This window comes from Bombus affinis, chromosome 11, assembly GCF_024516045.1.
Source record: "Bombus affinis isolate iyBomAffi1 chromosome 11, iyBomAffi1.2, whole genome shotgun sequence".
Taxonomy (NCBI): Eukaryota; Metazoa; Arthropoda; class Insecta; order Hymenoptera; family Apidae; genus Bombus; species Bombus affinis.
Window position 1 is genome coordinate 9,689,287 of NC_066354.1, and position 26,871 is coordinate 9,716,157.

Sequence of the window (26,871 nt, forward strand, 5' to 3'; positions counted from 1 at the left end):
AGTGAGACAGAGAGGGAGATTTTCGCGAAATCCCGGCAGGTAGCCTCGGTTGAGTTATGCTCGTATTTCCCGTCAACACATCCGATGATGTCTACGGTAATGTAACCGAAATGTATGAACGTTTCGTACTGCTACATTTGCACGTGTAAATGCCTACCCGTTGCGGACCCCGCGACGCTCTCCTCTCTCTGTGTAACGCCACGCACGATCAGAAGTCCGTGTCACGAATCGTACGATTTACATGTCGATAAGCTCGTTGATTACCTTCGTTGTACTAAAGTTTCCATAGGGGAACCATGTACGCTCTGTTCGTTCGTATACCTTTTTTCACCGTTTGACGGGATCCGAAAGGCAATCAACGCGGATTCCTGTTTGCCAGGAGGTTTGGTTTCGTTGTTTGTGGTCCATTTGCTCACCGGTTTGTGTGTCATACAGAGTTTTGTGTAACGATTTTGGTTGCTGCAGGATTTCATGGTTTAGTGAATGAAATGTTCATGGTAACAAGTCCCAATACACGTACGATATATTTGTTAGAAAAAAGCCAGCGGATATGAAATTTTTTCTTTTTTCTTCTCTTCTTCCTTTTTTTTTTTTTTTTTTTTTTTTTTGATGTTAAATCTACATTTTGTTGTATCGACAGCTACAGAAGTAGTGTTTTATAGTGTCTATAGAGGTTATCTTACTATTTTAGTTTTTTTGTTATTGGAAATGTAGTGTGATATTTATTTTACGACAAATCAGATATCGTTTGCCTATTGGGTTAAACAATTCTATAACCACAGCACAAAAAGATTATGTGTCATGGATGTATTTTAATTAGTTGAATTAATTTAAGGAACATTAGAATTTATCTTCGAATTCGTGATTTCATTGGCACAAATAGGCGGAAATAAGTCACTTGTATTTCGAGAAATTCAGCACCATTAAGGGTAGAAACAAATAGAATAGTTAAATGGTTTGTCTTTTGACAGACTACTGTGACGAATCCACGATCTTGTGAACGTTGCATAAAAATCTAGTAAAAATTCTTTTACAATTCATTAAATTATATTTATATTTGTATTATATTACATTACATTATAACGTAAATTTATATATAAAATTAGAAACCAAAGAGTCAAATACATTTTTATCGAATCTATTCTCACTCTGTTTAAGAAACGTTCGTCCGTTCGTTTATCGTGATTCTAGGTCAGGATATTATCTGTTCCCTTTTCCGACGATTTTATGTCGGATCGATAACTGATCCGCGTCGCCGAAGTTTCCCCAAATAAAATCCGTTACCGTAATCGAGGCCGCGGGGCGAAGGGTGGAAAACAAGCGGTCGAGTTCGATTCTCTTTTGACCCCCACTTCGTTCCTGCTGAAACGCCCGCATGCGCCGTAAAAAAGCACGGCTGCCACGGGTTCGTTTTACTCTTCGAGCTTCGTCTACCGGTTAGCCGATAAAAAAGCTCCGCCGCGAGACTCTCGTTCGACGTTGCTGTAGACGCGTTGTCCGCTCGGTTCTCGGTGCTGAATTCCATCGTGAACGCGATTCTCTTGGTGCGAAAAGGGCCGTTCAGTGGACGTACGAGAAGTTGGCACAGGGCCAAAGGACGAAGAGAAGAAACGTTTTGGGGAAAGAAGAAAATTTCGAGAACGCGAGGAAGATACGAACAAAGGGGTGGAAGAAACGGGAATTTTAAGGATATTACACGGTTATCTCGCACGATCTCGACATCTGTTCTCGTGATCATACTAGTTGACGTCCATGGCCTCCACGTCGGCTATAAGGGTTGCTTCTCCGTGGAAACCCGGGGGTGAGAATAGGAACAGACCACGCCTCTTGTCTAAGGTTACCCCCACCTAGATCCTCGAGCAGTCTCCCTCCGCCACCGTGCGGGAAACCTAAGATTTTTCCACTTCACCCCCTTCCATACCTCTTACCGCCAGTACCCTCTTGGCTGCTACCCCCTCCTTTGCTGCTCGTTCACCCCTTACACCCGCCCCTCTCCTCTAGGAGAGTACCAACCCCCCTTCTTCTATTGATCCAGGTCTAAGGTCGTTTCTTGCGCTCCAGGAGCTGGCTGTGCGAGTCCCGCTGGACCGAAGAAAACCCGCCTTTCAGCTGTTCCTCCCTCTTTTTTTTCTTCTTCTCTTTTCTCGCTTCCGAGCGTAACCTTGAAAAACTTCTTTTTTACTCGACCGCGAGATTTATACCGAGCTTCAATGGGATTTCTTGCATAGATTTGTTGCACTTGTCCGCGTGCTACATCTACTCTTTAATGATTGTTAATTTAGAGCTAGAGGATGATTTATTTGTTTTATTTCAATTTTATACGTTGTAAAGCATTAACTCATTTCTCTTTTTATAATTCGTAATCATTTCGTTTTCATATTTTTCATCGAAATAGCCATTCGTCGTAGGTTATTAGCGTTAATTCGCTGCTCAATTAGAGTTCGATTACAAAGTGGAAAATTTCACATTTCCTGTCACAGGCATTCTCTTTAGAGAGAAAGTCAAGAAGCATCAGAAATCTCGCGTTTTCCACCATGCGAGACAACTTTCACCGCTAAACCGCAACCATGTCGGTCGTTCCTGACGTCATAGCTGCGACAGTTTTATAGAATCTAGTTCTGTGCGTGTATAGAATGTAACACCCAGTCTACGTCCCATGGTGAATGAACGTGATGGTTAAGAGAGCGCGGGGGTGGAGAAGCGGTGCTTTAGCCGGCGGCTGTTAAACACGCCGGGTCTTATCGGTAAAACTGTTCTGTACAGGACTACCACGTTCAGCCATTGGCCACGAGAGTATCTGTAGCCTTATACTCGTTGTCTGTCAGGTATGCATGTCAGTACATTATACAACATTAATGCCGGCTCGCTAAAATCGTTCATGCAAGAAATCCTTGGTGAATCGTTAGCGATGCACCTACGTGAGATCATTTTTCGCTCTTTCAGTGCTCGTTAATCTTTAATTTATCGATCGAATCTCCTATATAAAATTTCTACTTTTTGATCGTTTAGAATATTTTAACTCTCCAGTTCCCCTAACATAGATTTTGATGCGATATTGGAAGTTCTTTTTATCTCTATATTCATTGATACAAAATAACAAGATTCAAAGTTTCGCCAGTTGTATTATAAATTAACGCGTTGAAACGGTATAGAGTAGATAAAAAAATGCTTATAAGAATCGAAAATTGTAGTTATTAGCACTATGTCTATATTACATTAGATGGTTTCCATTTCTAATTTCATCGTTCTATTTTGATTATTTCAACTTCGCGTCGTCTATTGTCGCTCATCTATTCGATATTCGTTCGGCACATTTGACTTTGAGGGGGCTCATCGAGGAGCATACGGTGCACGCGTTGAAGAAAGTTCAACAAGTTTCCGACGAATTGTTCTAGTTCGCTCGATTGTTCCACTTCCACCATCGGTTACTCGATACCTCGGCTAGTCCCGTAGCGATTGTTCTCTCGTACCGTCCCAGAGAAAATTTTTAACTTGCTCGTAAAACTCTCGCATTGGGGACACTTTACGTTCCGACCACTCTGTAGATCCCGTATTATTCGGCGTGGACGTTCCTAGACTATCGAGAGACAGAATTCTCTTAAACATTAACAGTCTATTGTACGATCCTTAAAGCCTAACATCTCTGAGGCAGGAACATCATTTAATTTGCATCGATATTTGCTGTTTCCCGGTTCTGCCCGATAGATAGGCTGTGCCATGGCAGATACATAGGCGGGATCACTTATAAGCTCGAAGTACATATGTATTCGCAGCAGCCTTTCTCGGCATTAGGTAGCCACGCTAGGGCCTTAGAGGTCTCCTGGCAACCAAGCCTATCAAACTATCTTACGGTCTAACCCTTACCAGCCCTTTCCCGAAACCTTCCTCAACCCCTGGAATCTCACTTAGAGCCCTTAACGACTGACCCCGCGGGAGACACTGTGAAATTGAGAAAATTATCCTGGCCCCGATGTTACACGGAGTCGATGACTGTACGGTTCTCACTTCCCCCGTTGCAACTGTCTGTGACTCCAACAAGCCCCGACGCCTAGCTGCGGTGAGCTTTTATCGGCGTAAGAAGTCCTGGAGGGACGGCGAAACTAAATGGCCGACCGACCGACTGCCATCTTAGTTGTGAATTAAGGAGAGGGTGGATGACCGACCCTCGTGCCGAAAGACCCAGGCGAACCGTCCGTTGCAGGGGGATGCTGCGTTTCATTATGATTAGCCTAGAGGCTTCGTTTGCTCCACCATGCAAGTTACGATGGTAGTTTCGTATGCTTCTTCGTGCGTATCTAACGACGTCGATTTTTGGTATTGGATTCTTCTTCGTTGAAAATGGGAAGTTGCTTGATAGTTTCGCAGCTGTCTTGTCGATAATTTAATATAATTTTGGATCTTAATGAACTTGCGCGTAACTTTGATCGTTTGTCTTTACTCTTTTAATGGATAGATTGTAAATTCATTTTAACACGTTTATTTTATTCTACGTTTTGATTCTTTAATCCTTTCAGGATTGAATTTTACGAAAAAAAGAAATCACATGAAAATATAACAAAGAATTACTTCCTTTAATCCATTCACCAAGAAAACATAATATATTTTTTCTTAAAGTATCCAAACACCTTCAAATCCACGTATCACTTCTCTTAACTCGAAATTTTCATCGTCCAACGTCAATAGGAACACTCGGGATGATTAAGTATCCGTTCTAGAATCGAGATTCACCCAAATTGCGAGCGATCAGGAGGTTTTCGACGGACAATGAGCGTAATCGTTAAGTTTACCGATGCAGAGCCGTTGAGCGTGTGCATACATGGTCGTAAGGTGCAGTATGGGTGGACATAAGTGTGCGGATCGTAGAGGGACACCGACGACCAAAGGGTCGGTCTGTCGTCATTCTAGTACGGTTACAGCAGCCACGGAGCTTGACAGAAGTTGTAAACTTTATGGTAAACCGTGGCGGCGGCGCCGGCCACGGCCAGTAAATGGGGAAGGTGCCGGTGCAGCCGTGTGCTTAATCCAATCCGGAGTTTGTTCTTTCGACGATCGACGTAATCACCGGCCGCACGTAGTTTCCAACCTGGCTTGACCGACCTAACACTTCGTCTAAGGTTCAACCCCTTTCCGCGTATGTATCTAATTTGCCGGTGTTTGTCGATGCTCGCGCGACCTCGTGTTCCTAATTGCTTCCGATCGACTATACTTTTCCAAAGTATTCACTTCCATCTTTCCACGTCGCAAACTGTATTTCCTTTTTTACGATTTATCCGTTGTTGTGATCTTTTGCAAGTCAGAAGAAAATTAGGTTTCTTAATTGTTATTGTTTAACAGAATACGAGTAATTTTATCGTATATGTGTATATTGGGAAAAAGGATATGCCATTTTAAGGAATCTTGTACATTTTTACTGCAGGCTAAAAGAGAATTCAAGTTTGAAAGGAAAAGGATAATAGTTCGAACGATTCGAAAGACGAACAGATGTGTTTAAACTTATTTCTACATTCCGATACATCCTCAGTCAGATTAAATTAAAGAACGCGAAATGTCTACATTCACGTTAAATTGCTACTATATTCTTTGTATCTGAGAAGCGATTCAGTCAAATGTAAAAATCTTTCGCTCTACCTAGAATCACTAAAGAGAAACGTATTATTCAGAAAGGCAAAAAACTGAACGTAACTTTTTACCCGAGAGGAAAAAGGAACGGTACTTGAGTAATTTAAATAAAATACGCTTATGAACCTTTTCCTTCATCAGACAGGAAGAAAGTAAAAGAAGAGCTTTTTATCTCTCTGCTTTTCTCTGGAAAATAAATGTCAGGAAACTGGAATATACCAAGGGTTTCTCGTCACGTATTTCAAAGAATAGTTGAAGAAACTGATAATCATGATATGATTTTATACGCCTCGACGTAACTGTATGGAGAATCTATTTAGCATCTAGTGATAGACTGCTTCTATTCGAGGGTGTTTCGCTTGGGACGCGATTAATTATTGGGTTCCTTTTGGGGCTGCGAAGCTCGAGGCTTTGAGCTCAGTTGGGGGTGGCCGATGGTATGGGAAATATAAGATACGTTCACGGCCGACGTAGACACTCGGCTTAGCTTCCTCAGAGTATTAGATCAATAATTCTAACCTTAAACTAGCTCGGTCACGAGTATCGAACATGGTACTGCATGTAACGCGATATTGCTTTGCGTCGAATATTACTCCGAAGCTCCTTTGCTTGCTCCGTCGGAATATAATGTTTCGATAGAGAGTTCGATATTTTGTTTCAATGAAGTTGCTTGACCAATTCCTACGTCAAAGCTGCGAATTTAACTCTCCGAATCGTTGTTCTTCCTTTTTTCTTTCGAATTTCAATTATCGAATCGATATCACATTAAGGTTATTATTTAATATAGATTGTGATAAAAGTTGGCAGACGAAGTTGTTAAACTGTACGTCTCGACGATGCTTTTTGAAGTTGTTATATCGTAAAAGTATGGGATCGTTTTAATTGATTCGGTTAGAACGCTCGAAGTTATACGAAGTCGTTTAGGGAAACAAAGGAATTGTAATAAAAATTTAGCAAATTAGAAATTTTGAATGAGACGATCGAGTATTGTAAAATGAGATGTGATTAAATAATATCGATTTTAGCAAACTATATCGTAGAATTATTTTTAGAGAATTATTACAGAGAAGTATTCTTTTCGTTTTAAGTAAAAATGTATCAAGTAATCAACACTTTCTTTTACCTAATCTATATTTTACTACAAGACGATATGATGATTTTAGTTGATAACGTTACACAAGAAAAATGAAAAAATACTCACCATTATAGTAACGGAGATGTAGAACGATCATCGAAGTCACTGTTTCTTCAGTTTTTCCGAACACTAAATTGTACAGAACCGTAAAACTTTACACATAAAATACTTTACGATCAAATCGTCCAAAGAAATGATATTTTACTGGTGTCGAAACGTATCGAAACGAGTAATAAAAATTTGTTTATGAGCCGAGTAATGTAGTTTGTCACGACGGTCGAGAACTGTTACAAACTGTTGGATTATGAAAAATTACTTTACGAGCAAGAGGGATGCTGCGTGGACCGCAGCATCCCCGATACTGACCAACAGACCCAGATTTTCGTCTCTTGAAATACGCGGAACCAGTTCTTTGCCGTTAATGCACGCAATTAGGAAGTGGAATTTTCTTTTTCAAATTCTAAACATTCCCCACCCCGCGAAGACTTGTTCTCTTTTTTCTCGGCAGCACGGATGATGTCCATTGGTCCGCGACACCGTGAGAACGTAGGGTGGTCCAGCGCTGCGTCACCCCTAGCCTTCGGAAGAACAGGTTCCTTTTTATCTTCGGATACGTGTCATAGTATCAAGCTATCGATGCTCTCGTCTCAAATTTCCAGAACAAATTGTGCATTTTTATTCTCTTTCTTTGCCTTTTCTTCTTCTTTGACGGGTAACGGATAACACGATAACTCGTTTACCTACGTGGACAAAATGATCGAGAAGTTTTGCAACCTTCGTGGTAAAGTTTGTGGTAGGGATCATTTTTATGCGCATTTACGAGTGTGGTTTGCGTTTTGTCAATGCATTATTCATAGTAACAAGGTTTATAGTTGTATACTTGTGAAGAGGGATTTGCAAACTGCAAACTCGTCGGGATCAGAAATGGAGATAGATTTTTAGTACCGTTGCATTAAAGTTTTAGTTTGTTCGACTTATTTAATTATTTCATGTAATTTTTAATATTTGTAGTATTAGCTTATTTTAAATGAGTTTATACTGCTCGTTAATTTTTCGTATTAGCTACTCTTTTGCTGTTTAAGTACTTTTACAATAAATATCTCAGGACGAAAAAACTTGTGAATAGATAACGTAGAATTTGAATATTAATTATTTATAATAATACGTCTGTTACATTTTATCGGTATAGTCAGAAATCTTTGTTCTTATTTCACGTATCATACTTTAGTTGCCATTGTTTATTGCTACATTTCTGCAATAATATTTCTTCTATTATTAATTTTCATTTTATGTAATGAAATTCTTACTGTTTAATTTTGCATTATTTTCCACGTATATACAGAAATATGGGATTTTTGGAAAATTTATTAATCAACTAAAAATGACATAGAATGTTTAAAAATTGTAAAAGCCAGTGGTCAAGCATGATAAACGAATCGTAATATGCAAAATCGTTGAAAGTTATTAAATCTGCCCTGGCCAGTTTCATCCCTCCGAACTCGTCAAGGGTGGATATATTTCCACGCATCTCGTACGCGTTTCGTAAGATGACTAGTGGTCAAATGCCGTGAGAAAAATACGCGGTCCAGAGTAACTTTCCGATAGAACAGGTTTTCACGAAAACAGTTATGCTGTGAACAGATCTGCTAACTCCTTGTCTGCCATGGACCTGTTTCGAGCAGCGGAGTTTCGTGTCTTGGATACGTAACTTGTATGAGAAATATTCCTTTCTAATGTATAAATATTTTCAACTAAATTTCTTACATTTACGTTAAATGTTTAACAATTTGATGTTTTATATAATCCATTAATCTAAATGATTTAATCCGGATATCATAAGAATGTCGATTTTCGTGAATTTATGGGAAATTTAAATACGTAAAAGTGTATTGAATTTGTATAAACATTTGTGTTATAACGTTTCAAATATTCGTCGTTCGAAACAGAATAAAATTAATAATGTTCCCATTATTTGTTGTTAGCGTATTCTTAAACATGAACTTTTAAAATTTTTACAACTTTTAAAAGAATATGTAAAAAATATTCAGTCTTCATTTCTAGTACGAATGATAAGTAAAAGATAAACAGACATAGCTTCTATAGGGTTGGCGATTAAACGATTGCACACAACACGAGGGGTTACTGTGTCTTTCTCAACTTTTCACCTACGCAGCCCTCTCTCTCGGTCACGATCCTTTACGGATTATGCGGATCTATCGTTCGCAAAATCGCATAATACCACGATGGTACTTAGCCGTGTAAGGGTTGAGACATGGGTTTAGGGTGGGCGTGTACCGTAATGTTCGTATCATTAATCGAGCGTCAAATAACTTCGTACAAAATGGACCCCTATATTCAATGGAATTTTCCCTACAGACGAGTAACTCTGTAGAAATGTTATTGAAATGAAGCCCCGTTCTCCGTGTACACCTTATCTGATTGAATAAATCTTCGTTTCTTTACATCAAATCACGTAAAACTTTTCTGGAAACGGATATAAAACATTGACGTCGAATTACGATACGTTTCGTAATAATATTTCTTTGGTAGATAAAATTTACATTTTATTTGACAAGTCCGTTTTTATAAGGTAACGTAATCTGAATCTCGCGTAATGCGATTTTTATAACGCGACATTTCATTGAAACTTAACTCCCCGTTGTACGAAAGTTACCTGTACTTGGTTTATTCGTTCAATAAAGAGACGATAGTCCGCTGTAGAATTTCAGTTTCACCTCTGAAAGGGGAAAAACACGTGCGTGTAATTGAATCCATTGCACCCGTTGAATTTCATTTTAAAATTAATTTCGACTTTGCTACCAATTGCCCGATGGTCTGCGCGCTTAGCTTTTCATTAAATGTCTTATTCCACGATTATGGCGGTCTTCGTGATTGCATAACTTCAACTACGATTGCACACGAATTCCATTTCGAGTCGATTGCAGTCACGACGCAGTAGCAGCCATATTTGCATGGGTTAGGAATGGTAGTAGCAGAGTCCGTTGATTTTCCGAGAAATTCGCACAGAGAGGGGATTGGTCGAAGACACAAACCGCAATTCCGTTTGTCGATATACGTTGTTTGACTTGAAGAACTCGATATCAATAACACGTTCGGAGTTCCTCCTTTTGCAAAACCTAAAATACCCTCGTTGCTGAATAATGCCTTTACGAGGATGTCTTCACGTGTGCTCTTATATATTTTTTTAAACGGCTAACGCCTGTGCGATGTCTGCGATGTAAAATTAATTTCATTTCTAATAGCTACAATCTTGAGCTTTTTAAATTTAAATTTTATCAATTTAACACCGTTTTCACTTTAAAAATTCATCGATCTAATCGTTCGCCGAAGAACGAGGAAGCAGCAAGAAAAAGAAAGAAATACACAGACTTCTGCATACGTTTTCTTCGCCTGATTTCAGTATTAATATTTCTAGAAAAGTTCACAAAAAGACAGGTCTAAACAGTTCCAAAATAATCGTAACTTTTACATCACCAAACTTCTTTCGTGAGTCACCTAAATTCCCTGGTTCTCATGTTCATATCTCCTATCGACCCGACAAGTTCCAAAAGAATCTCATCTTTTAGGTTTACCACTGTAACCTTCCTCTGCAAATTTTCCAGCTCGTTCAAACATCCACTGACATTATTAGCCTGGTAAATCGTTGAAGCTCATGAAGAAAGCTCGATAAAGTTGTAGAAGATAAAACGGGAGGGTGCAGGGGGCTGAACGAAGAGTGTATGGAGGGAGCAACGACGTCGGCGGTTGGGGGTGGCGGGGAAGACGGGAATAGAGGCGCTGCTGGAGGCCGTGGTGTTTGGAGGTTAGACCGCAGTTACAATATCGCTTGATTAGAAATGTACATAGCGTATATGCGCGCGGGCCGCATATCCAGATGGTAGGTGGTCGGGCTGGGTCGATGCCTGGGCAACTCCATAGTTTAATGCACGAACCGTAGAACTTGCAATAAGGAAGGGTTGAACGTTGGAAGGGGCCCTGGTTGAGGCGGAGGTGAACAACGGGGTGGCTCCTGGGGGTGTACAGGGTCCCCGTACGTACCCACACACACGCGACTAACGGGAGTTCTAGTCTGCAACATAACGCGATCGCACTACTTGCAGCTTGCTTGTTTGCCCTCCAGAGAGAATGTCCGTGGTCTCGTATACCTTCGTATACCTTCAAATTCCCACGAAATGCTTTCGTGGTATCGTTCTGACGTCAAACTCCCAGGGACGTCTCCTTCGAACGCTTGGTTCAACAATCGTATCTCCACCGCGATGTTTGATTGCATTCGCTGGCAAAGACGAGACTTCGTGCGAGAAGTGGTTGATCCAGGACGCGAAGGTGCACTCACAGTTTCGTTACGCTTCTTTTTTCTATATCGATATCGAAGTCTGCACCCTCTTGCACAATTGAGTTGGTAAAATTTTTCAAATCATAAGTTGTATACTATAGGTAGTGACAATTTTGGTAAGATCGTGAAAGAGAAGTCCATAATATCCATTTATCTTCCTATTCGGATTGTACTTAACTTTACTTCCTATGAATTATTCTGTCTGCATATAAAGTTAGAAATAACATGCGCGTTTACGCTACAACTGTTATTTATCGTTCAATCTGTTATTTTTTCCACGTAAAACAAGTCCTTTGTATAAATGCAGAGTAAAATTGGAAATTCTAAAATATAAATTGTCAAAGAAGCGTAAATAATTTTCGCGATAGTTTTGGTAAATACCCGTGTATATTCTGCAAAAGACGCGTTTACTGCGTTTGTATGTGTACTCTGTATGTCTGTACGTATGTAGGAAGATAGCTCTATATTAGCGTTATACCTTAGTTCCTAAATCAGCGTGCGCTTAGACGTCCATGCTACCGGCCACTGTAGCTTCGTCCTCGAGGAATATTCAGCCATTCCTCCTGCTTTGCCCTCAGCTTTCTCGTTTCTCGGTTGCCGCTTCTCTCCGTCTGTTGCTCTATCCTCGATTCGCCCAAAGTTTGGAGAGCTCGCGCTTGAGAGGAAACGCTGAACGTCAGTGCAATATCGTCTAATGTTCTCGAAGAAGATGGCGGTTGTAACATTTGATACGTTTCGTGTACTCGGAATAGACATGATTTTCCTTTTGATGCCGTCCTGGGAAATTGAAACTGAATATTCGCCGCGTTAAACTTCAAATCAAAAAGACTTGGTTTCGTTGAATTTTCTAATTCGTGCATTATACGCTTTGGCCAACGCAGTTCTCAACCAAATAGTAATTAACTGACGCTTGGTTTACTTAGATCCTTGTAATTTGTGCTAGGAAACATCAAAGCACCGATCAACTATCTCTTGCATATATTTACTTATCGATATTAGTTTGCACGGAACTTTACCACAAATTTCGAGTAATAGACTTCTGTTTTGCAACCACAGCGTAGAAAATATGTCGGCTGCGGATGAAAGTGTCGTACAAGCGAGGAGGAAGCGATTCTTTGTGCAAAAATAAGTGAAAATTTAGGAGTAAAATTTTTCGTTTTGGCTCTGGTAGATCTTAGATTGGAGAAAATTGATTTTAGAAATTCTTTACGCACGCGTGCATTTACATAGCGAAAAGCATTGAAGAACGCTGTTCACAAAACTTTCCTTTATGCTTACTCGAATCCAGCAACTCGTAAAAATTGATACTGCAGATAAAGACAACGGACGTTACAGTCTCACTCGACTGGGACACAAATTTTTTATTCCATGCTTTTAATTTACTTTTGCATAAGGAAACATCTCCTATTCGTTTCTGCGATACTTTCCACTTTATAATTACCCCGTCTTTCAAAAATATTATTTAGAATACCGTTTAAAATTAATCTCCGAACCTGAGCATTCTATGTACCGTGTCTGAAAGTTATTTCATTTGAAGACGCGAAACATCAATATCGTAGGAACAGTAGCGCGGCAAGTTGGTCGTGTAGATCGAAGCGCGAAAGCTCTCCGGTTCTTACTGCAGCTAACTTATACGCGGGCAACTGAAATAAGCCAGCCTTGAGCCTACAGTGGCAGCAGAGCGTAACGGCGGAGTGTCTCACGATCAGAGCGGAGGCGCAAGACAAACGACGTTGTTTTCAGGGAGATACCGAAAACACTGGGAGAAGCGTTTCTAGCAGTTAATTAGCTGAATAATGCAGCGTTAATCTAGTCAAAGTTGCATGCATCCAGACCACGCGCGTAGTTTCGTTCTGGCAAACTCAGGGCGGCTTCGCTGTTCGCACGCCAAAGTACACGTATTCACGTGTGCAAACGTACACGGACACGTGGAGACGGCTACAAGTACAGCAAGTTGGATTCGCTCTGGTCGGGTGCGAACAACATCTTTCAGCGTATTGAATATTTTAAGGATACCATTTGCCCGCTATCTAGCCCTGTTTCAAGACACAACTGGCTCGATACATCAGCTCACCCCGACCCCGCCGCTCTGTTCGGGATGCAATATTTTGCTGCAGTTTGCACAGTCTCCATTATTCAAGTTCGGAGATTAGTGGACCGTTACCAGCAGGTGTTTGCCAGCTTTTGCATGCTGTGGTTAGTCTCGTAGCTAGACCAAAGTTTAAGAGAAATCGTGTTATAACATAAAAGACGTGTCAGCAAAATTGTCGAATTGCTACCTTTCCATGCGTACAATTGGTTTCATTTGTTAATGTTAAATTTTTAGAGATTTCAGGGGTCTTGTGGATTTTCGTAATGTGGTGTTTAAATGCGTGCATTTTTCGACAGTGTATATTCGAAAATTGTTTCAGCATTCTTTCCTTTCTTTATCCATCAGGCTCGTAAAGGCTTGTTTACATATTAAACTGAGATTCAATAAGAAATATCTATGTAACGAATCGACTAGAGTGTGTCTTATAAGCTGCAGTATAATTTAAATAATGTTATATAAATAATATACGAATGACGTAGACGTAATAGTCGAAGCTTCTCTAACACGACCCTAAGCTGTTTCATTTTAATACGATCTTACGACAATTTCAATTGAATCTGAACAGAATCATCGTTCATGTCAATTTTTCGAACAAATTATTGCGCAGAAGCACCCCGTTAATAAAATCTTAATTAACAGTTTTTCCTATTTATGCTATTGTTAATGGAATTACAAAAGATCAGCGTACCGTATACAACAAAGTATTTTATAGATATCCAGCATACCTCAAGAAAATGAGTACCATTTATTCGATTTGTAGATTCGTATAAATCCACCTTGCATCAAGCTTTCAAATTACATTTGCGGAGCGGGTCCGCATTTATTTAACAAGACGTTCCTCCACAATGTCTCGAGCAGACGTTAATTCGTTAACATTTAATTGCACACTTAGTTCCCTTCGACACTTGCCCGCGCTGGTACGCAAGCCTCGACACACAAATATTCCAGGCATTGGTACACACGCGCACGCACACGCGAGCATGCTAACCGAAGAGGCGACGAACCAATACCTCATGCAACAGCTTCGGGGATGTACAATGCAATTAATATAATTACTTTCGATCACACTGCAGCTGCTTTGCTTCCACTACGGATTTCCAGGCTACGTCGAACGAAAGAGATTGCACGTTTTCCTATCAAACTGTATTTTCTATACTGTCGCACAAAACCGTCTGAATATTTGCTTATTTTTTTAGTGCAATACGATTTAATTATCAAAGTATAGATAAAAGGAATTGTGACGTTTTAATTCTTTGTTATCATCGTAGTTACTATTAGTGCATAGTTGGATTGAAAGATAAAATATCGCCAAACTAACATCGAAAGTTTGTAATTTGAATTGTTGAAAAGTAATATATGTTGAAATTTTAATTTTTTTTAACGAAGATATTCTATCAACGACGTGTATTCTTAGAAAAATGTCCTGTTATAAAGTTAAAGCATGGTATCAATTGCTCGAAATGCGTGACGCCTCATGAGCAGCAACCTTAAGATCTCCACAAAAAAGTGAAAAATTTAATTTTTGTAACTTAGCGAAAAAATAATCCTTTTTACCAATTATTGCTGCGGAAATTTCTTAAGAGACTTCTTAAGAGAGTTTCGAAAAGATGGTAAAATTTATCGTTATTTGAACGTTCTCCGATAATCGGCGTACAAGTTTCTCCCACGTTTCCGATGCTCCATACGATATTGCTACATTTCGATTCGCAAACAATGGGAAGGGAAGCGTGACCAAAGAGAACGCGAATCCACGCACGGGTCTCAATGTTGGCCACCACACAGGCAACGCCCGTCATTTCCTTATAATTACTCTATTTCCTCTTGCGCCTATAGTTATGTCGTAGCAGCCTGTAGGGCGGAATCGATGGTAGAAAACGGTAGATATTGGAACGCAACGTACGATCGTGCGGGCGAAACCCGGAGGAGGGGCACGGCTCGTTCGTTTCAAGATATCGAGGAAATGAATGGGATTGGCTGCTGGGCAAAATTGCACTCTGATAATTACCTATTACCTACACTGTGCCTGGCACCGTTTGCTATCCTAAAGAACAATGCCTGTCATCCAATCGTGCAAATAATCGCCGAACTCTGGCATCTTTCGTTCATTCTCTGCATCTCGGTCGAAATATTCAAAGGCATCCGTGGATATCGTATATGTTATATCAGAGATAATGTTATCAATTAAAGTACGCTTAAGATATAATATTGTTTGAGATAATCTAAATTTATATAAGCTTGATATATCGCTATAAGATTCGCGTAAGTTGGTTAATGAGATGTATTTAAACAAGAAAACCGATATTTACGATACTTGCTTTTCCTCAAACAATTACTTCTTATCGTGTAAGTTTACTATTTTCCTATACCATCAAAGTTTCTAACGATCTTGATTGTGAAATATGTTCAAGATTGTGAATGACTTTACGATTTATAGCGTGCTTTTTTAATTACAGTCTGACTATAATTTACTTGTACGTGGTAGTAAAAAAGTAACGGATATTTAGTCAAATGGTATCGATTCTTTTACGTTTATTCGTCTTCCAATCTACCACAGGTGTGACAAAGTAATAAAACTGTGACAAAGTAACCCTCTTCGCGTATCCGAAAACCTGTGAAACGTCTACTTTCCGTACGCGAGGGGTAACCGAGAACTGGGTCGTCGACAGTGGACCGTTCGGTCTTTCAATCTTCCATCCCGCAGCCGATGGAGATTCCGGTCGGTGCTCGATGTTTATGCGGCCCCGGTGCTGTATGTGTGCAGCAACAGGGTTACTGCGGCTCCGGTCCGCTCGACCTCGTCTTTCCAGATAGAGAGACGTCTCTCTGAGGAGACTGGAAAGCCGCGATCCCTGCTGCGGACCGGTCGAAATGCCTGGGGGTTGATTGATTAGAGGGTACGCGGTACGTCCGAGAGAGCTTGAGTCGAGGCAGAGTTGTACGGTGTGGGTTAGTTCGGCAGGGACCCTAGGTTATATGGGGGCGGTATGGAGACGCGGTGTTGGTTCGAGCCGGAGGGTGAAGAGTCCGGGCGGGGGTGAAGAGGAAAAGTAGGTGGAGGCAGAGGAAACGGTGGGCACCGGGGGAAGAGGTCAGAGGAGAGGAAGAGAAGGAAGGCTGGAGGCGGTAGTTCGAGGTGCTACAGTTTATAATAGTTGCCACCGCCCTCGGGCCAACCGACCCTGTCCGCAACTTTCACAGAGTTGCTTAAACCTAACCTCCTCTCGGCTGCTGAACGATCAAGTCTCGTCCGTTGACCAGGCCAAAGAATCGAGGTTCTTCCGGTTCTCTCGCTGTAACTCGTTCCCATTTGTAAAGATCTACTCGACTCGTTTCGATGGTTCTTTCTATTTGAGTATCGTTTCGAACGAGTGCGTCTTTGGAATATAGCAAGCTTGCAAGTTTCCGTTACCAGCCAATAGCATAGCAGCGAGGTAGGGCACGTGTGCCGTAGATTAGTTTGTAGTTCGTGGTTGAAGAAAAAGCGGAGTTATTAGTTGCGGCTAAGGGTCAGTGAGCTGACGGAAAGATGACGAGGTCAGGTGAGCGAGATTCAGAACTCGCTCGCCTCCTCTGCTCTAGATCGTTTTAGTCGTTTTTGCCTGTTAGATCGAACGATGAGAACGAGATAAATTTCTTGTTGCCTTGACAAATGCTTGCTGTTGATTATTTAGAGATGATGCATCCAGAAGAGGTCGCATGCTACTTTTAGGTTGTATCTCTAGATGTTTCCATTTCTAAGGATCGAGGATTGGGATGATTCTTACGCGTAATATCGCTTCGTTTATGCTACATTCTATTGTATAAATGAAGATCTGGAAAAAAATACGAACATTAATATATTATACATATAGTTCTAAATAAAACGTGATCTAAAGCAGTTTTTGATTATACTTTTCTATAAGAAAACGCGTCCAAGTTGGTTATTCAAATTTTTCTTCGCGATGCAATTGGAACGAAAGAAGCAATTTATACGTCTGCAAGCGTTCGCATACGCGGAGCTATATGCCGTGCAGTTTCTCGGTCGCGTGACAGCGGGCTCCGTTATAATTCTCCGTTATCTATGGAAATTCTAAACCGTACTAAACAACAATATATATCCCAAAACTATGTAATTCTCCGTGCGCGTATACACACTGTGCAATATGCGCTAGGAAGAGCTGCGAACAGACCCTGGTTTTTGTTCGCTTTCTTTTTTCATTTCGCTTCTTTCCAATTTATTTATCGACGATTAATTTTTTCTATCGCCTTTTAAAATGAAAATTTTTACTGCAACTCTTTGACGTAGTGCGACGTTTTTATTATATATTTTTTTTATATCAATAAAAACCGTGCACAGTGATTAAAATTATTTATTTTTTTATACATATTCTCAATTCGACGCTATTTATGTTTAAATGTTTTTAAATATTCAAATAATGAAACTATATCTCAAATTCAAAATCAGTCACAAATATCAGATTCGATATTCAGGGATCGAACATCAGAATGGAAGTTAGGACAGAATATTTTAATAAATAGGAAAATCCAACGCCTCAAACGTGAAAACATATAATCACGTTCTTCTTATCCGTATAGCAGAAATTCCAAAGGAATTTATAACGAAGTAACTTTCTCTTAAAATAACTTTCTCGCTGCACGTTCATCGCAGACGTCCCTCGTCCATTAAGATTATCAATTTTCCGAATCTAGTTCCTTCAAACGGTCGAAAGATTCACTGAGGATTTCTATCTATCCGGAACTGGAACGACGGCTGATGATGGTATCGAACGTGCGATCTTCAATTAAATAGGTAGCTAGAAGCATGCAGTGTGCAGCTCTAATCAGCCGTCTCGAAGAGTTTTCACGGTAACTGGAGCACGTTCGCTCACTGAAGAGGGGCAAAAGACCGAACCGCGTATGTAGGTGGAGAGTACTGGAGAGACAGGAAGATGGATCGTTGCTCAGGTCCCGCAGCAATGTCCTACGACGCTGTCTGTGCCTTAGGACAGCACGTAATCATACCAGTCCGCTATTACTTCCTATAACGCTATCTACGCCAGGAAACGCCATTGCTCGCTCGTTCCTACGTAGGTACGTGGTCCAGGGACGCCGAGGATGATGAGATCTGCAGGCTTGCATCCTGATGAGACTATTAGGATGGCTTGATAAGTCCATAATATTCTGGTCGATGCCGGGCAGCGCCGTCGAGTCCACCCGGTGTCCTCGCCAAACCGCTGCACCCGCCCCCGCATCCCCGACAGCCCTACACCACCGACACCACCCCCCACACCACACCTCTCTTTCACCCACTCCCTCCCCTCCCGACCCCTTTTACGTGTAGATATACGTAGACTACCTTCGGTCAGATTGACGACGAGATAACTGATGCTTCCCATCGACTTTGTTAACCTCAAACTCCAATCATTCCTCAACCCTGGAATCGTAGCTTTTGGTCGATGAAGGATTTTCCACGAGATTTCACACCAATCGTTCCTTTGCCGATACTCTATTCCTCTGTGACATTCTATCTCTGCATAGGTTCTATTCGTGGTTCTTTGAGCTCCGAATCAACGTACATTACGAAAACTACTCTTTACTTTCTTCGTATCGGTGACCCAATAACTTTTGGGATCCTGCGTTGGAAATTTTCCTCGTAAGGGCAAGTTCAAACGGTTTGATAAAAATATGGCAAACAGATCGGAACGATGATAAAGAAGTTCTTGTTTTTTAAGGAATTAATGCGTGAAACGTTGGAACAATTTTATACCGGCGAAAAGACCTTTCTTCTGGCAATCATTTCTCGAACGAAGAATCGTTATAGAATGATGAAACTTGAGAAACTGTCGGATCTCTATTGTATCTGTTGCGGGCGAACGGTCTGTGTCACCCTCTCGAAACGGTTGGAAATTAACTTTGAGTATTACAGATGTCGAGGCGCGCCGCGGTGAGAAGCTAGCACCTTGTTAGTCTGACAAATTCGGTCTGTCTCCCCTTCCTTCTGTCTTCCACTTTGCCGTTATCAGCAGTTAGTTCCATCTACGGAGAAATACCGGCAAGCGAGCCTGTTACTTTTCTCTGTTACCGTACGTCCACTTGTAAATTATATTTTGCTTCTTTGATACGGGGGACTTTGCTCGATCCGGTTAAACGGGTCCTTATCTTGTTCTATATAAATTCTGCCACACGCTGAGTAAATTAGTCGACAGCTTGATTAAAAGTAAACTGCATTTGATATTCTATTTTTCTCTCTCGCTTTTTTCTTCTCGTTTCGCTTTAAACACGAAGCAAAAATAATTTTGACAAGAATTTAATGCAGAAGAATTTATAACGTTCCAACTGTTACGAAAGTTGTCATTACGAATTAAAATATATTATTAAATAGAGTACTATTTGTATACCATAACAGAAAGTGATATTAACAAGAATATCTCAGAATTTTGACACTTCAATTTCTTCCTGAAATCTCGTCGTTCAATTCATCTATTAACGAAGTAAAACTCAGCTAACGCCCTAAATAATTTTCGAAGGATCTTTTTCGCTTTAATCTCATATCACGGACAGGACGATACAATAAAACCTAATAGCTTCAAAAAAATCGCTAATGTATTTCTGTAAACGAATCCACAAATACTACTTGACCGCGATAAACTTCACATTCGTCTAGTTTCTAACTATCACGTTCCTGTGACCTTGATCTGCCATAAATCAAAGAAAAAAAAACGAATATGTCTCATACTCTCATTCGCCGTACCAATAACCGGTTAATAGTACAATTCAAACACGTACTCTTCGTTCCACGGAAAAAAGCCTTTGCCTAATTTATTCGAATTGATGCGTTGTGAAGCGGTCCGGTAGCTGTCGGAATGCCACAGGCAGCTGGTCCTGGCTGGTCGTTGGAAATTGGCGAGAATGGAATCTCGAGCAGTTCCAGAAGTCAGCGTCCTTGCGGAGGGTGTCGATCGTTGGCGGAACGGTGTTTGCTCGCTTAATCGGCCGGCCCAGGGTGCCACCCTCTTCCCCGTCGCCATCGCATCGGACACCCTTTTCTCTCCCGCTTTCCTTGTCACCGAATAGTACAGCCGAATGACTATCGGAAAGTGATATCGAGGATTTCCAACGGCTACACTTCGGTATTGCACGATTCCGTGGCACTTGCTTTGTTTCGTGCCCGCCTCGAAATCGAGCCTTTGCCACCCTGCTAGAGGCCGGACCTCGAAAATGGGGTGACTGAGAACGGGATGAGGAACGGCCGACGACTCGCTGCCGCTCACCCGTGAGGGTAATAGAATTGCATGGCCGAGGAGTGCCAATATCCGGCGCGGCCTTGTCGGCGGCGTTTAATTGCGTTAGTATTTCATCGCGGAACTCGACGGGAGTCGACCAGACTTTTCGATTTCAACGTACCCTGATGGTTATTCAACCGAATCCAGGTAGAATTCCACTTGGTAGTGGAGACGAGAGGGTGTTAATCAGTGTGTAAAATGCAGCTTTCTTTTTCGCAAGAGTTTGTCGGATCAGTGGTTTCGTCGAGGGTTGGAAGATTTAAGATACAGAGACACTTGTGTAGCGTCTCTACTAAATAACGGTATCGTTGTTACTAATTAGTTTCTTCCTATGTTTATTTAAAATCAGAGAAACATTAGAAAATAATTGATTTGAAAGACGAAAGCTCGCTTTCATCAACCATATGGGCGTATTTCGAAGCGGTCGTAACGCTTGTTTCTCGTCTATCTTATCTGATCGAAGCGAGATTCAAGACTGAACAGAAAGCATCAGCCGAGCGGATTATTATCCAGAGAAAATGATGTGAAAGCTTATGAAACGGCAGTCTAGTTCGGCGAGATACCGATGTACGCTGTGTTTCCAGCTAGCGCAGAGAGATAATACTAGGGGATAGTAACAGTCGGAGGTTTATCTTCGCAGGGCTATAAAACTAACCCGTTGTACGCTTAATGACGAGCGTACCGCGGTTGCCAGTCTACAGCTTGTTTCAAAACTCCTACAGAATTTCCCCCCCTAATAGAGATCATAATGTTCTACCCTGATTACTGCACTTTTACGCGTTCCAACTGTGTTGTAGTTCGTTGAAGATTTTATGTCTCGAACGACAAAGTTCGCGTTAGAGGAGCACGTATGTGGTGACTTTCAGACGTCAACATCTTATTCGGATTGTTAGACATGGTTTCTCGGATTGGTAGGAAACTCGTTAGTATGATTATAATAATCATTGGTAGATCGCGGTTGTCTGTGCAATTTCATATTTTTATGAACTCCAAATAGATTGCGAATTAATATTTCATATATTTTATATACTTTTTTTCTTTTGATGAATTTGAGTTGGAAGATTTTTTGCGCAATGGCTTGCAAACGATGAAATTTCTCGAAGTATGAAAAATGTGAATTTCAAGTGGAAAAATGTTGTCTAAATAAATGTACGTAAAATAAAAGAATTTTTATGCAAATATGTTTTTAGTATTTTCTTTCCATGAAATGCGGTTATTCGACGTTTTTATACCTGACCATACGAAAACTAGGTTAAAGTAGTTGTCTGGCAACTACTCAAAACATTAAACGTGTCAAATATATGGCTTAACAAGAGAAACATAATGTTTTAATGTATTTTCGCGTAAAATTGTCAAATTTGAGAAACTTTGAAAAATGGATGTTATAAAAGGATAATCTGATAAGTGCAAACTAATAATTTGTTTTATAGTATTAACTAGTTCTCCGATTATACATTGGATTAAATATATTGGTATATCATAATAGATATATTAATGTTCGATATATCTGTATGGAATAATAACACACACGCCCTGATATTTCTATTGAACTTTGTAATATCTCAATAAGTAATTGATATGTTGGATCTGTAATTCAATACATTCGTCCGTATTTCTATCAGTGTATATTTTATGAAAATATCCTCTTTTCAAAGATGTATTTTATATTTGATAATTAAGAAAAACTCTTACTCCATTATTATAAAAATCAATTTTCTTCGCAAGCATATTGTTTCATTGTAAAGCTTTCTTATTCCAAAATTGTTAACATTTAAATAAATTTGTAAGCCAAACGGCCTATTTTACGCTGGATGCAAAATTCTCTTTCGTACCAGTTTTCAAAGTAAGTTAACACGCTACGGAATTATCAAACGTTTCAAATAAATTTTATAAAAATAAATCCATTCCATTCGCAACTACTATACTCTTCGCACCATCAAAATCTTCTTATTTTCAATTTTCCAAGATTTCTAAAGAACCTTCTGAACATTCTGCATTGCCAAAAATATTAAGTGTGCGTATCCAATCGTTCGTAGCATTGTCCTGCTATACTTTGAGCGACGACGTCGCAAGGACTCGCGAGCCTTAGACAAGACACTGTGTATCTTTTCACGGCAGGTTGATATTTCAGGAGTGCGTGTACAAGCCGATCGTAAATTGTAAAATCTATCAAGACCAACGCGGTCGACATAACTCAGGGGGTTGCTATCCTGGTGGTATGAAGCATGGCGGCCAGACTCGGCATAAATACCCGGTAGCAGAACAGAGCAGGAGCAGAGAGCAAGCCCAGACCCGTTGTGGCGTGGCAACATCATCTATCTCGAATAATTTATTATCGCGCGACTACCGCATCCTCGAAATCCGGACAAGAACGCAACTATAGGAACTGTGAACCGGAAACGAGTGTCGTGCATGGAGATCCTAGATGCGGCCGGCTTCCAGATTCAACAGATCTGCGAGAAAACTTCCGTGGAACGTCTTGGAATTTAGCATTCTATTGAAAGTGCCGTTTTATTAATACGTACAATGTATATATATATATATAAGACTTACGTGTATAATTTTTACCAGAGAATCGATTGAAATTCTTTATTTTAATTATACGATTGTTCTTCGTGGTTCAATTTACTTTTGAAAAGCGTTAACAATTATATGGTTGAAAAAGTATAAGAAACGGACAAGTATAACAGAGATGCATAATATATAATAGTGTAATAAATCGTTTTAGCGTTATTATTCATTTGGATATTAATCTTTTACAAGTAATCTTCCGAAATGCAATGGAAGGGAGAATTGAAAAATCTGTCTTATTCGTTATTTTCATTAAATAGCCTTAGAGTATGCCTTGAATATTATATATATGTAATGTTCTAATAATATGTTCATAAAAAAAATGCAACGTGACTTTGAGGGCTTTGACAAGGATTTCTTTCGTGTGTCTAAAAGATCCAAATCTAAATACGATTATTTTGAAAACTTGAAAATGATACTCGAAATTCATTGGTAATAATAAAAACGTAAGAACATGTGGTTATCATGATGATTATTACGGTAAATTGCGAAAGAAATCTGTACTGATAAGTGTGTTAAATTGCTCATAGGTCTGCCTGCACTTTATGTTATGTAAATATAACGTTAATGTTAAAAATTATCAACTCAGTTAAACCAAACGTGTGACTTACATGCCCTTTATTATCATCCATTCCATATAAGCCGTGTAAATATACTTTCTGCTGTATTATCTAAGAACTTAACAAATAATCCTATCGCTCAGTTTCTCCGAAGCCTTAATTTGTTTCTTCTATATGAATCATCAAGTTCTTAAGATTATTCTAAAATTACCTAGATGCTAAAAGACATAAGCATCGAAGATTTCTAAAAATAATTAACCAGACATTTACGTACCAGTCTTACCCTTTACTTTCTTCCTTAAATTAAAAGTAAATTAAAAGTAGCATACAAATATCAGATTTCAATATCAAACCTAAAACTTGTACGAATTTATTCCACGTTAAGATCTCCTACTATTTGACGCAGAAATGTTTATTTTCGCCTGGTATATTTAATAATTCACAGAATTATTTGATCCCTCTTCCCCCACTTTAAGCCATGAAATTGGGTATTAAACGGTGTTAGGAACCGAACGAGGCTGAAATTTAGTAGGATTAGAACCGACGTGAAAGATTGTGCAATAGCTTGGCCAGAGAAGCAGCGAGCTTTCGAGACGTTCATCGAATGTAAATTAGTGGTAAAGGTCATGGAGCTTCATGTGCCAGTTATCGATGGTGCGTCGAAACTTAGTTTCATGCATTCGTATATATCCTCGGAGAAAAATTTGAAATTGCATTTGACAAAAGGATTTCAAATTAACTAAGAAAGATAATATATGTTATACCTTGTGAGAGATATTAAAATCTATGTAAATAATGAAGCGTCTTTTCTAAATCACCGTCCTAACACCATTTATATTTGATATATACATATTATTATTTTGTATAAATATATATGGCAATTTAATACCGTTAGAAAGGATTTACTTCCATTGAAATTTGGTTCAATTAAGAAGAATTTCATATTTTTCATTTGGTAAATGATCACAACATTTCGTTTCAATTCTCTGATTATATTCCATGGTTAAATTCATCTTTGAAAAGTGTTAAGAGTAAGATGTATACGTATATCTCTTTGGAATAAGAGAAAATTTATTATTTAATTTGTCAGAAGCATTTGAAAGTTAATCTACCAATCTTAAGCCATGTACAAGATAAAGAAACTTATAACCAGTTACTATCGATAAAATATTTGGTTCAAAACTCAAAGATATTATCACGCATATTTTAAGATCTCATCGTCTCACAATCATTTCGCAAGAAAGAAGTTTATAGTTTTCACTTATCCAGTTTATTTTTAAGTATGCAATTTCAAATGAATATTTTGACAATTCTTCAACATTTTATTATCTGCAATAGTGATCTTACTCTTTTTAATTCGTAAAAATATTTGTAACTTACGAGCGTTTATTTCAAAGTTGTATCATATGACCCGTTTGACCATTTTCCGTTCTATACTACTGTCGTTTAATACCGCATGGCGTATGGCATTGGAACAGCATCACCATCTAGGAAACTCACAGAAGAGCAGAGGACCGCGCTAAAGTGCATCGTTACACGTTCATCGTAAAAGTTAGTTAAATGCCTTTCTCATTAAAACTTTGTTAATTTCGTTCGACATCGGCGCACAAAGCGTTCCGAAAGGACGACGTATAATTTTCCACGAAAAACTATCTGCATTCGTAACATAAAAAGTAGAAACTTTTTAATACCTTTTTTACAACATTCAAAGAAACGCATTTACCAAGCAGATATCAATAACACACTGGCAATTCTGGAATTTTATCATTTTTTTTCACGTCCGTGTTACGTGCTGCCATCGTACGGAGCACCCCGGAACCTCTACACGCATTTAGAGGTGGAAGAATATCTTGTATGAAAAAATGTCGACAGATGGCACCAACTCCCCTTCATCCAGCCAAAACTCATCTCTTTTTTTTTCTTTTCACAGCAGCCATGTTTTTTTCGCGGGGCGGGTGTTTTTAACTTTTTAAATTTCTCGATTTTATACGATACTTTCATCGAACGGTACAATCGATTAAACTTCCAAAAATTCTTTCGCTTATTCTAAATATCGCGCAAGACGTTGCGTGTGCGTTATTTCTTTTTTTTCTTAAAAATTTCATATGTATCGTGCATAAGCGGTTGGAGTTCGCGAAAATTCGCTGCGATTCATTGATTCGAGGAAAATGGCGTTCCTGGGGCTGGATCGAACGAATCCAGAGCAAAATGGTGTATACGTGGAACATCGTTTCCCTATCTTGGTATGCGGTTCAGGTGTAGACACGGCGTAGCAAGGGAGGGAGCAAGGGGCAGTGCCACGTTGGCGGGCAGATTTTCAAAAAACCGGAGGGGCTGCGCGCGCTTCGCCTTCATTGATCGGAGGGTTGTGTCCGGCGGCCATCCTCTCCGCTGCGCCACGAACGTGAACTACCCTCTTCGTCGGCTAGCGGCCGAAGAGGGACTCGTTCCGCGTCGACTTTCAGGGCGGAGCCCAGGAATCTCCGAGGCCCTCGTTTCGGTGGGGAAAAAAATTCGAAAAATTTCCTTTTTTTTAAAAAATCCTGAAAAATGTTAAGATTAAAAAAAAAAAAGTAGAAAAAGGAGGAAAAAGCGGAAAAATTCGTAAAATTTGAAAAATTCCGCCATTTTCAGGCGGCCCGCGGGATTTCAACTTTTTTCCGCGGACGTACACCGCGTACCGGAGGGAATTTAAATGAGGTAGAACGCCATAGGAACGTGTTCTTTCTTTTATCTCGTGATTATTTCTCATTTTATAACCGTTTTCAACGTTATAATACAGATCGCTTGATCGTCGAATGGACGACGTGCTTTTTCATTCTTTTTTTCCTTTTTTTTTTTTTTTGTTTTCATTCGCGGAGACAAACGGACAAAGGAAAAATAAACGGTCACCGAGATCGCGCATGCTTGAAGACACTTGAAAAAAAATTGAAGCCTATTGAAGTCTCTGCCTCCAGCGGGACGTCGAGCTCCTCTTCGCTCTTCGTTTCAGCCGTTGAACACAAACGATCCCATTGTTTTTCCTCGTCGCGCTGCCACCGTACATTTTTCAGTCATCTTCCGCCAACCGCCAGGTCGGGAAAAACCTACGGGTCCATAGCGCGGCGAGCACGTACACGCTCGCGTCGAAATGGAATTACCGACGAGTCCTTCAGGTCGTGGACGTCCCCTTAAAACAGAGGATCCTCGGACGCTCGGTGGCGGTTGGTCACGATCGTTTCCGCGCGAGCTGGTCAGCAAGGAAAATCGGCCGGCGAGTTTCTCATTACAGTTTCGGG

At 40.0% G+C, this 26,871-nt stretch overlaps 1 pseudogene; it reads left to right on the plus strand.

Annotated features, from left to right (window-relative positions):
- The first annotated feature begins 1,451 nt into the window (after positions 1 to 1,451).
- Positions 1,452 to 24,389, plus strand: LOC126922330 (uncharacterized; annotated as a pseudogene).
- The last annotated feature ends 2,482 nt before the right edge of the window (positions 24,390 to 26,871 follow it).